The sequence below is a fragment of the Salvelinus sp. IW2-2015 genome, linkage group LG1 (genome assembly GCF_002910315.2).
Source record: "Salvelinus sp. IW2-2015 linkage group LG1, ASM291031v2, whole genome shotgun sequence".
Classification (NCBI taxonomy): domain Eukaryota; kingdom Metazoa; phylum Chordata; class Actinopteri; order Salmoniformes; family Salmonidae; genus Salvelinus; species Salvelinus sp. IW2-2015.
In genome coordinates, this window is record NC_036838.1 from 56691118 (window position 1) to 56703588 (window position 12471).

General features: G+C 43.5%; 1 protein-coding gene across 2 annotated transcripts in view; it reads right to left on the minus strand.

The window, feature by feature from the left end:
* igfn1.4 (immunoglobulin like and fibronectin type III domain containing 1, tandem duplicate 4) overlaps positions 1-235 on the minus strand; it is a 36442-nt gene extending 36207 nt beyond the window's left edge. For both annotated transcript variants that reach the window (XM_023997184.1, XM_023997174.1), the window contains exon 1: positions 96-235. The gene's annotated coding sequence lies outside the window, so the exon portion shown is untranslated. The remainder of the gene's footprint in view (positions 1-95) is intronic.
* Between the last annotated feature and the right edge of the window lie 12236 nt (positions 236-12471).

Sequence of the window (12471 nt, forward strand, 5' to 3'; positions counted from 1 at the left end):
AGGGAGCTGTTGTGATAAGGACTATGGCCAAGTCGCCACAATTAACACCTCCGTTTAAGCCTTGCTGCTAAGGATGAGATGGACGATGGACTTACCTCTCAGCACACTCAGTTGTGATCCTCTCCAGCCGTGCTTCTTCCCAGTCTGATATTCGAGTGCAGCCTCACAGGTCTACAAGCTAATAAATCCTTTTAGGAATGCCAGTGATTCTGCAACAAGCCTCCTCGTTCTCAGAGTGCCTGCCAAGCAAGGGATTGCCTATTTGTTTTTGGCTGAAATGGCAACCCCTGCGAGGGGAGGGGATATTCACCCCAGCTTAATTATTTATGACAGCTAACTTGTGGTCCTCTGTAGCTCAGTTGGTAGAGCATGGCTCTTGCAACACCAGGATAGTGGGTTTGAATTCCGGGACCACCTGTATGTAAGATGTATGACTGGAAGTCGCTTTGGATAAAAGCATCTGCAAAATGGCATTTATTATTATTATGATGATGATTATTATTATTATAATAAATGTACTGTTTGCAGATGCTGGTTTTTTAATGTTCCCTTAAAGTGTAGTTTCTTCAGGAAATGATGCATCAGACTGAAACTAGTGAGTGTATTTTCTCGTCTCTTAGCTGATCTGTCTCGGTTGACGTTGTGGATGGTGCCAATGCAAACATGGGAGTATTGATAAAAAGGTTGGTAAGGAAACAGTTGGGGCTACTTTTGTCTGCAAAGAGATCATGCTTATGTTTCTTAAAATGAATCATTTTATATCATGTCTTGGAGTGAAAGGAATGGTCTCTGTGACAGACCAAACACAGCGTTGACTTGATGATGTACTAAAAAATCTGGTTTGGATAAAATGGTGTACGCTATTGCAATTACTGTAGATGCAAGCCAATCAAGATGCATGCTCCTCTTCTTTGATTTGGCACTACTATGCGAGAAGTGGATCTTAGCAATTGTGCCTATAACAAGTTGTGAGAGTCAGCTCTTTGCCTCTGTGGTGCCCTAATGGAGTACAGTTTGTGAGGTGATTGTCTGCAGGTGCCAGAGAGGTTAATGTAGTAAAACTCAAGGTTGCCAGTGAGTTGGAATTTAATTTGGGATTTAACAACCACATTACAACCTATTGTGCTATTTATTGACACGTGAGTGTGGATGGTCTCCAGTAAAGAGGAAAGTTCAATGGACGTGCTAATCATAATTCTAATCTTATAAAATGGGCACATTGTCAGGAGAGGACCTGGCTTAACATGTTGTTAGCAGAGGAGTCATGTCTTTTCTGGGCTTGTTTATGAGGTAGTAATCTAGCCAAAGGTTACCCTAAAGCCTGTGTATGTTGCATCATGTTCACCTTAAGATCTGGGATGATAACAGGTCTACAGTGCTGCAAAAGGTCATAGGCTAGACTGAAGAAGTCAGGTGAAATAGAGGAGCCATCATTGGAAAATATAGACCGACTGAATTAGAGCCTCTACAGACTCAAGAAAACGACCTTAAAAACCTTTTAAAGGACCGGCCCCTTTTTTTCAATTTTCGCCTAAAATGACATACCTAAATCTAACTGCCTGTAGCTCTGGCCCTGAAGCAAGGATATGCACYTTCTTGGTACCATTTGAAAGGAAACACTTTGAAGTGTGTGGAAATGTGAAAGGAATGTAGGAGAATATAACACATTAGATCTGGTAAAAGATAATACAAAAGAAAAAACCAACTGTTTTTAAAAACATTTTTGTGTACTATCATCTTTGAAATGCAAGAGAAAGGCCATAATGTATTATTCCAATTTAGATGTTGGCCACTAGTTGGCAGCAGTGTATGTGCAAAGTTTTAGACTGATCCAATGAACCAGTGCATTTCTATTAAAAATGTTGTATCAAGACTGCCCAAATGTGCCTAATTTGTTTATTAATAACTTTTCATGTTCTAAACTGTGCATTCTCCTCAAACAATAGGATGGTATTATTTCACTGTAATAGCTACTGTAAATTGGACAGTGCAGTAAGATTAACAAGAATTTAAGCTTTCTGCCAATATCAGATATGTCTATGTCCTGTGAAATGTTCTTGTTACTTTCAACCTCATGCTAATCACATTAGCCTACGTTAGCTCAAGGGACCCACCAATCCTGGAGAAATTAAAGGATGAATTTACTTTTTGTACAACCTCATCTGTATATCGTATGCAAAAGGCATGTTATAGAACTGTCCAGACATTTTTATTCGATTTGACTTTTTTTACATTTTATTTTCAAACCCTTTTTCATCATATCCAATTGGTAATTACAGTCTTGTCCCATTGTGCAACTCACGTACCGACTCAGGAGAGGCAAAGGTCGAGGGGCGCCAAGCCGCCCAGCCGCAGTGCTTCTTGACCCAACGCACGCTTAACCCGGAAGCCAGCCGCACCAATGTGTCGAAAGAAACACCATACACCGGGCGACTTTGTCAGGGTGCATGCGCCCGGTCCACTACAGGAGTCGCTAGAGCGTGATGGGAATAGGACATCCCGGTTGGCCAAACCCTCCCCTAACCTGGACGACGCTGGGRCAATTGTGCATCGCCTCATAGGTCTCCTGGTCGCGGCCGGCTGCCCAACCATGATCTGTAGTAAAGCAGCTAGCACTGCGATGCAGTGCCTTAGYCCACTGCGCCACTCGGGAGGCCTGATTTGACTTGTTTTCGTGAAACGTACCTCAACCACCGATTTTTACTTCCTGATCCTCGTTCTGCAGTATGGATGCCAAAATCAAACATTTACAAAAGCTCCCAAAAACACCCTTTTCGAAATGGATACGCCCTCAGTATAGTGATATAGGTCTTTTGATGTTGTACACATGAAATTGTGTCATTCAGAACTTTATCCACAACATGATATACAATTGTTTTAGTGCAGGTTGGGGGTATACTGACAAACCCGGCCTGCACAGCTGTATAGGCAAAATGGCTTTATTTCTTAATACATATCTTTGTAGATGACACAACATGGATTGCAAGCAACTTTCAACATCTGAAATGTGCTGGACACAATCACAATCATGCAATCAAAAACTGTTTGGAACTTACAGTAGAATGAAGGAACTGGTTGGAACTTACAGTAGAATGAAGGAACTGGTTGGAACTTACAGTAGAATGAAGGAACTGGTTGGAACTTACAGTAGAATGAAGAATCTGTTGATTACTTACCGTAAATGGGCTGTTGGAACTCTAGAATGCAGGAACTGGTTGGAACTTTAGAGATGCAGGAACTGGTTGGAACTTACAGAAGAATGAAGGAACTGGTTGGAAACTTAGAATGCCAGGAACTGGTTGGAACTTACAGTAGAATGAAGAGGAACTGGTTCGGAACTTAGAATGCTAGGAACTGGTTGGAACTTAGATAGCCAGGAAACTGGTTGGAACTTAAGTAGAATGCAGACTGGTTGGAACTTTACAGTAGAAGAGGAACTGGTTGGATTAGAATGCAGGAACTGGTTGGAACTAGAATGCAGGAACTGTGGAACTTGACAGTAGAATGGAAATGGTTGGAACTTACAGTAGAATGAAGGAACTGGTTGGAACTTACAGTAGAATGAAGGAACTGGTTGGAACTTACAGTAGAATGAAGGAACTGGTTGGAACTTACAGTAGAATGAAGGAAACTGGTTGGAACTTAAGTAAGAATGAAGGAACTGGTTGGAACTTACAGTAGAATGAAGGAACTGGTTGGAACTTACAGTAGAATGAAGGAACTGGTTGGAACTTAGAATGCAGGAACTGGTTGGAACTTAGAATGCAGGAACTGGTTGGAACTTACAGTAGAATGAAGGAACTGGTTGGAACTTAGAATGCAGGAACTGGTTGGAACTTACAGTAGAATGAAGGAACTGGTTGGAACTTAGAATGCAGGAACTGGTTGGAACTTAGAATGCAGGAACTGGTTGGAACTTACAGTAGATGCAGGAACTGGTTGGAACTTAACAGTAGAATGAAGGAACTGGTTGGAACTTAGAATGCAGGAACTGGTTGGAACTTAGAATGCAGGAACTGGTTGGAACTTACAGTAGAATGAAAGGAAACTGGTTGGAACTTACAGTAGAATGAAGGAAGTGGTTGAACTTACAGTAGAATGAAGGAACTGGTTGGAACTTACAGTAGAATGAAGGAACTGGTTGGAACTTAGAATGCAGGAACTGGTTGGAACTTACAAGAATGAAGGAACTGGTTGGAACTTTGAATGCAGGAACTGGTTGGAACTTTGAATGCAGGAACTGGTTGGAACTTACAGTAGAAAGAAGGAACTGGTTGGAACTTAGAATGCAGGAACTGGTTGGAACTTACAGTAGAATGAAGGAACTGGTTGGAACTTACAGTAGAATGAAGGAACTGGTTGGAACTTACAGTAGAATGAAGGAACTGGTTGGAACTTACAGTAAGAATGAAGGAACTGGTTGGAACTTAGAATGCAGCAACTGTTTGAACTACAGTAGAATGAAGGAACTGATTGGAACTTAGAATGCAGGAACTGGTTGGAACTTACAGTAGAATGAAGGAACTGGTTGGAACTTAGAATGCAGGAACTGGTTGGAACTTACAGTAGAATGAAGGAACTGGTTGGAACTTAGAATGCAGGAACTGGTTGGAACTTACAGTAGAATGAAGGAACTGGTTGGAACTTACAGTAGAATGAAGGAACTGGTAACTACGTAGAAAAGAACTGTTGGAACTTACAGTAGAATGAAGGAACTGGTTGGAACTTACAGTAGAATGAAGGAACTGGTTGGAACTTACAGTAAGAATGAAGGAACTGGTTGGAACTTATAGTAGAATGAAGGAACTGGTTGGAACTTACAGTAGAATGAAGGAACTGGTTGGAACTTACAGTAGAATGAAGGAACTGGTTGAACTTAGAAATCGCAGGAAACTGGTTGGAACTTAGAATGCAGGAACTGGTTGGAACTTACAGTAGAATGAAGGAACTGGTTGGAACTTAGAATGCAGGAACTGGTTGGAACTTACACAGTAGAATGAAAGGAACTGGTTTGGAACTTAGAATGCAGGAACTGGTTGGAACTTAGAATGCAGGAACTGGTTGGAACTTACAGTAGAATGCAGGAACTGGTTGGGAACTTACAGTAGAATGAAGGAACTGGTTGAAACTTAGAATGCAGGAACTGGTTGAACTTAGAATGCAGGAACTGGTTGGAACTTACAGTAGAATGAAGGAACTGGTTGGAACTTACAGTAGAATGAAGGAAGTGGTTGGAACTTACAGTAGAATGAAGGAACTGGTTGGAACTTACAGTAGAATGAAGGAACTGGTTGGAACTTAGAATGCAGGAACTGGTTGGAACTTACAGTAGAATGAAGGAACTGGTTGGAAACTTTGAATGCAGGAACTGGTTGGAACTTTGAATGCAGGAACTGGTTGGAACTTACAGTAGATGAAGGAACTGGTTGGAACTTAGAATGCAGGAACTGGTTGGAACTTACAGTAGAATGAAGGACTGGTTGGAACTTACAGTAGAATGAAGGAATGGTTGGAACTTAACAGAGTAGAATGAAGGAACTGGTTGAACTTACAGTAGAATGAAGGAACTGGTTGGAACTTAGAATGCAGCAACTGGTTGGAACTTACAGTGAATGAAGGAACTGATTGGAACTTAGAATGCAGGACTGGTTGGAACTTACAGTAGAATGAAGGAACTGGTTGGAAACTTAGAATGCAGGAACTGGTTGGAACTTACAGTAGAATGAAGGAACTGGTTGAACTTAGAATGCAGGAACTGGTTGGAACTTACAGTAGAATGAAGGAACTGGTTGGAACTTACAGTAGAATGAAGGAACTTGGTTGGAACGTACAGTAGAATGAAGGAACTGGTTGGAACTTACAGTAGAATGAAGGGAACTGGTTGGAACTTAGAATGCAGCAACTGGTTGAACTTACAGTAGCATAATGAAGGAAACTGGTTGGAACTTAGAAAGCAGGACTGTTAGTCCAATTCAGGAGGCGTGCACACCATCCACCATACTCGTTAATGTTCAGTCCCTGGACAATAAAGTAAACACCTCAGGGTGAGGATCTCCTTCCAGACATCAGGGACTCTTACATACTCTGTTTCACAGAATCATAGCTCTCTCCAGATATACTGTCCCCATCCATACAGCCGGGTGCTCAGTACATCGCACAGGCAGGATTTAAAAATATATATTTAACTAGTCAAGGCAGTTAAGAACAAATTCTTATTTTCAATGATGGCCTAGGAGCAGTGGGTTAACTGCCTTGTTCAGGGGCAGAACAACAGATTTTTACCTTGTCTGCTCAGGGATTTGATCTTGCAACCTTTCGGTTACTAGTCCAACACTCTAAACACTAGGCTACCTGCTGCCCCAAATAAAGATCTCTCCGGAAGAAGAAAGGTGGAGGTGTATGTTTCAAGATTAACTACTCATGGTGTGATTGTGATAACGTACAGGAACTCAAGTCCTTTTGCTCACCCGACCTAGAATGTCTCGCAATCAAATGCCGACCGTATTACCTCTAAAGAGAGCTCTCTTCGGTTATAGTTACATCCGTGTATATCCCCCCTCAAGCCGATACTACGGCGGCCCTCAAGGAACTACACTGGACTTTGTGCAAACTGGAAACCACATATCCTGAGGTCGTATTTATTGTAGCTGGGGACTTTAACAAATCAAATTTGAGGAAAATGCTACCGAAGTTCTATCAACGCATTACCTGCAGTACCTGCTGCTCTCGCTTCAAAAACTCTCGACCACTGTTACTCTCTCTTCAAAAACTCTCGACCACTGTTACTCTCCCTTCCGGGATGACTACAAGGTCCTCCCCTCCGTTCAGCAAATCATATCACGACTCCATTCTGCTTCCTATAGGCATAAACTCAAACAGGAAGTATCCATGCTAAGTCTCTTCAATGCTAGTCTGACCAATCAGAATCCATGCTTCAAGATTGTTTTGATCACGCGGACTGGAATACGTTCCGGGTTGCCTTTAAAAATAACATTGACGTATTCACTGACAAGGTGACTGAATTCATCAGGAACTATAGAGGGGATGTTTTTCCCACTGAGACTATTAAAACCTAACCAAACCAAAAACCGTAGAAAAATGGCAGCATTTGCACAAAATTGAAAGCGTGAACCACCGCATTTAACCAAGGCAAGGTGACTGGGAATATGGTTGAATACAAACAGTGCAGTTATGCCCTCTGTAAGGCAATCAAACAGGCAAAATGTCAGTACAGAGACAGTGGAGTCGCAATTCAACGGCTCAGGCACAAGATGTAAAGTTGAAGTCGGAAGTTTACATACACTTAGTTTGGAGTCACCAAAACTCATTTTTCAACCACTACACATATTTCTTGTTAACAACCTATAGTTTTAGCAAGTCGTTTAGGACATCTACTTTGTGCATGACACAAGTAATTTTTCCAACAATTGTTTACAGACAGATTATTTCACTTATAATTCACTGTATCACAATTCCAGTGGGTCAAAAGTTTACATACACTAAGTTGAGAGTGCCTTTAAAAAACTTGGACAATTCCAGAAAATTATGTCATGGTTTTAGAAGCTTCTGATAGGCTAATTTACATAATTTACATACATAAATACACCTGTGGATGTATTTCAAGGCCTACCTTCAAACTCAGTGCCTCTTTGCTTGACATCATGGGAAAGTCAAAAGAAATCAGCCAAGACCTCAGAAAAAAAATTGTAGACCTCCATAAATCTGGTTCATCCTTGGGAGCAATTTCCAAATGCCTGAAGGTAACACGTTCATCTGTACAAACAATAGTACGCAAGTATAAACACCATGGGACCAGGCAGACGTCATACCGCTTAGGAAGGAGACATGTTCTGTCTCCTAGAGATGAATGTGCGTTGGTGCAAAAAGTGCAAATCAATCCCAGAACAACCGCAAAGGACCTTGTGAAGATACTGGAGGAAACAGGTACAAAAGTATCTATATCCACAGTAAAATATATATATATCCTATATTGACATAACCTGAAAGGCCGCTCAGCAAGGAAGAAGCCACTGCTCAAAAACCGCCATAAAAAAGACAGACTACGGTTTGCAACTGCACATGGAGCCAAATATCGTACTTTTTGTAGAAATGTCCTCTGGTCTGATGAAACAAAAATAGAACTGTTTGGCCATAATGACCATCGTTATGTTTGGAGGAAAAAGAGGGAGACTTGCAAGCCGAAGAACACCATCCCAACCGTGAAGCACGTGGGTGGCAGCATCATGTTGTGGGGGTGATTTGCTGCAGGAGGGGCTGGTGCACTTCACCAAATAGATGGCATCATGAGGCAGGAAAATTATGTGGATATATTGAAGCAACATCTCAAGACATCAGTCAGGATCTTAAAGCTTGGTCACAAATGGGTCTTCCAAATGGACAATGACCCAAAGCATACTTCCAAAGTTGTGGCAAAATGGCTTAAGGACAACAAAGTCAAGGTATTGGAGTGGCAATCACAAAGACCTTACCTCAATCCTATAGAAAATTTGTGGGCAGAACTGAAAAAGCATTTGCGAGCAAGGAGGCCTACAAACCTGACTCAGTTACACCAGCTCTGTCACGAGGAATGGGCCAAAATTCACCCAACTTATTGTGGGAAGCTTGTGGAAGGCTACCCGAAACGTTTGACCCAAGTTAAACATACTAATTGAGTGTATGTAAACTTCTGACCCACTGGGAATGTGATGAAAGAAATAACAGCTGAAAAACGTTTTTCTCTCTACTATTATTCTGACATTTCACATTCTTAAAATAAAGTGGTGATCCTAACTGACCCAAGACAGGAAATGTGTACTAGGATTAAATGTCAGGAATTGTGAGAAACTGAGTTTAAATGTATTTGTCTAAGCTGTATGTAAACTTCCGACTTCAACTGTATGTGGCAGGGACTCCAGACAATCACGAATTACAAACCAGCCACACCGTGGACAAGCTTAACACTTTTGCCCCCTTTGAGGATAACCACCGACGTGGCCTGCTCTCAAGGACTGTGGGCTCTCGTTCTCGATGGCCGACATGAGTAAGACATTTAAGCGTGTTAACCTTCGCAAGGTTAGGTATCTGGTGTATCTGGTGTGTTTCGGACATATTAAATCTTTCCCTATCCCAGTCTGCTGTCCCCACTTGATTCAAGATGTCCACCATTGTTCCTGTACCCAAGAAGGTAACTGAACTAAATAACTATCACCCCGTAGCAATCCCTTCTGTTATCATGAAGTGCTTTGAGAGGCTAGTTAAGGATCATATCCCCTCCACCGTACCTGACACCCTAGACCCACTTCAATTTGCATACTGCCCCAATAGATCCACAAACGCTGCAATCGCCACTGTACAATGGTATCTGGACAAGAGGAATACCTATGTAAGAATGCTGTTCATTGACTACAGCTCAGCCTTCAACACTATTAACTTATGGGCAGGTGGGACGGTAGCATCCCACTTGGCCAACATTCGGTCAAATTGCAGAGTGCGAAATTCAAACGACAGAATTATAAATATTTAACTTTCATAAAATCACAAGTGTAATACATCAAGATAAAGCTTAACTTCTTGTTAATCCAGCAGCTGTGTCAGATTTCAAAAAGGCTATACGGCGAAAGCACACCATGCGATAATCTGAGGACAGCGCCCTGCATACAAAAGCATGAAAAACATTTTTCAACCAGCCAGGTGCGCCACGAAAGTCAGAAATAGCGATATAATAAATGCCTTACCTTTGATGATATTCTTCTGTTGGCACTCCAAAGATACATCACAAATGGTTCTATTGTTCGATAATGTCCTTCTTTATATCCATAAAAACTCAGTTTAGCTGGCGCGCTTCCGTCAATAATCCACCCAGTTTCCCTCCATCAAAATGCATTCAAAATGAATCCCAAACGTTACTAAAAAACTTTTCCAAACAAATCAACGTTTATAATCAAACCTTAGGTACCCTAATACGTAAATAAACAATACAATTTAAGAAGGAGAATCGTTATTGTGTTTACCGGAGAAAAATACCAAAGAACTCTCTTCCACGTGCTTGGAAACACTACAGCCAAAATGAGAGCCACCTAGAAAACAAACATTTCTGGCTCATTTTTTACAAAAACCAGCATGAAACTCTTTCTAAAGACTGTTGACATCTAGTGGAAGCCCTAGGAACTGCAATCTYGGAGGATTTCGCCTTATAATAAAAGTGACAGCCATTGAAAACAGTGGTAGGCTGAACCTTTTTGGGGGGGATGGTTTGTCCTCGGGGTTTCGCCTGCCATATCAGTTCTGTTATACTCACAGACATAATTTTAACAGTTTTAGAAACTTTAGAGTGTTTTCTATCCAAATCTACCAATTATATGTGAGTAACAGGCAGTTTACTTTGGGCACGCTTTTCATCTGGATGTGAAAATACTGCCCCCTACTCAAGAGAGGTTAAGTAATACCCTCCAAGCTCATTATCAAGCTCAGAGCCCTGGGTCTGAACCCCTCCCTGTGTAACTGGGTCCTGGACTTCCTGACAGGCCTCCCCCAGGTGGTGAAGGTAGGAAACAATACCACTTCGCTGATCATCAACACAGGGGCCCACAAGGGTGTGTGCTCAGCCCCCTCCTGTACTCCCTGTTCACCCATGACTGCGTTGCAATGCACGCCTCCAACTCAATCATCAAGTTTGCAGATGACACAACAGTATTAAGCCTCATTACCAACAATGACTAGACGGCCTACAGGGAGGAGGTGAGGACCCTGGTGGAGTGGTGCCAGGAAAATAACCTCTCCCTCAACGTCAACAAAACAAAAGAGCTGATCCTGGACTTCTGGAAACAGCACAGGGAGCACACCCCTATCCACATCGATGGGACCACAATGGAGAAAGGGAAAAGCTACAAGTTCCTCTGCGTACACATCACTGACAATCTGAAATGGTCCAACCACACAGACAGTATGGTAAAGAAGGTGCAATAGCGCCTCTTCAACCTCAGGAGGCTGAAGAAATTCTATTCGACCCCTAAGACCCTCACAAACTGTTACAGAAGCATTGAGAGCATCCTGTCGGGCTGTATCACTGCCTGGTATGACAACTGCACCACACGTAACCGCAGGGCTCTCCAGAGGGTGGTGCGGTCTGCCKAACGAATTACTGGCAGAAACACTGCCTGGCCTCCAGGACACCTACAGCCCCCGATATCACAGGAAGGCCAAAAAGATAATCAAGGACATCAACCACCTGTCATGCCCTGACCTTAGAGATCCTTTTTATGTCTCTWTTTTGGTTTGMTCAGGGCGTGAGTTGGGGTGGGCATTCTATGTTTTGTGTTTCTATGATTTTCTATTTCTATGTTTTGGCATGGTTCTCTATCAGGGACAGCTGTCTATCGTTGTCTCTGATTTGGAACCATACTTAGGTATCCTTTTTTCCCACCTGTCTTTGTGGGAAGTTGACTTTGTTTAGGGCACTTTGCCTTTTGAGCTTCACGGTTTGTTTTTTGTAGTGTTTATTGTTTTGTTNTTTTCCCACCTGTCTTTGTGGGAAGTTGACTTTGTTTAGGGCACTTTGCCTTTTGAGCTTCACGGTTTGTTTTTTGTAGTGTTTATTGTTTTGTTTGGCGTCTTTTCCAAATAAAGAGAAAATGTACGCTCACCACGCTGCACCACGGTCCTCTCCTTTCAACAGCCGTGACAGAACTTCCCACCACCAAAGGACCAAGCAGCGTGGTAGAGAGGACTCCTGGACATGGGAAGAGATCCTGTATGGTAAGGGACCCTGGAGGCAGGCTGGGGAGTATCGCCGTCCAAGGGAGGAACTGGAGGCAGCTAAGGCGGAGCGGCAGCGTTATGAGGTAACATGGCTGGCAAGGAAGCCCGAGAGGCAGCCCCCAAAAATGTTTGGGGTGGGGCACACGGGGAGTGTGGCTGAGTCAGGTTGGAGACCTGAGCCAACTCCCCGTGCTTACCGTGGCGAGCATGTGACTGGTCAGGCCCCGTGCTATGGGGTGATGCGCACTGTGTCTCGGTTGAGCATTCARAGGCCGGTGTGCTCGGTGCCAGCGTCCCGCATTTGCCGGGTGGAAGTGGGCATCCAGCCAGAACGGGTTGTGCCAGCTCTGCGCTCGAGACCGCCAGTGCGCCTCCACGGCCCAGTGTATCCGGTGCCTCGGCCACGGATGAAGCCTCCTGTATGTCTCCCCAGCCTGGTGAGTCCTGTGCCTGCTCCCAGAGCCAGGCCTCCTGTGTGTCTCCCCAGCCTGGTGAGTCCTGTGCCTGCTCCCAGAGCCAGGCCTCCTGTGTGTCTCTCCACTCCAGAGACGGCTTCCAGCCCGGAGCCTCCAGAGACGGTCTCCAGCCCGGAGCTTCCAGAGACGGTCTCCAGCCCGGAGCCTCCAAAGATGGGTCTCCAGCCCGGAGCCTCCAGCGACGGGTACCAGCCCGGAGCCTCCAGAGACGGTCTCCAGCCCGGAGCCTCCAGCGACG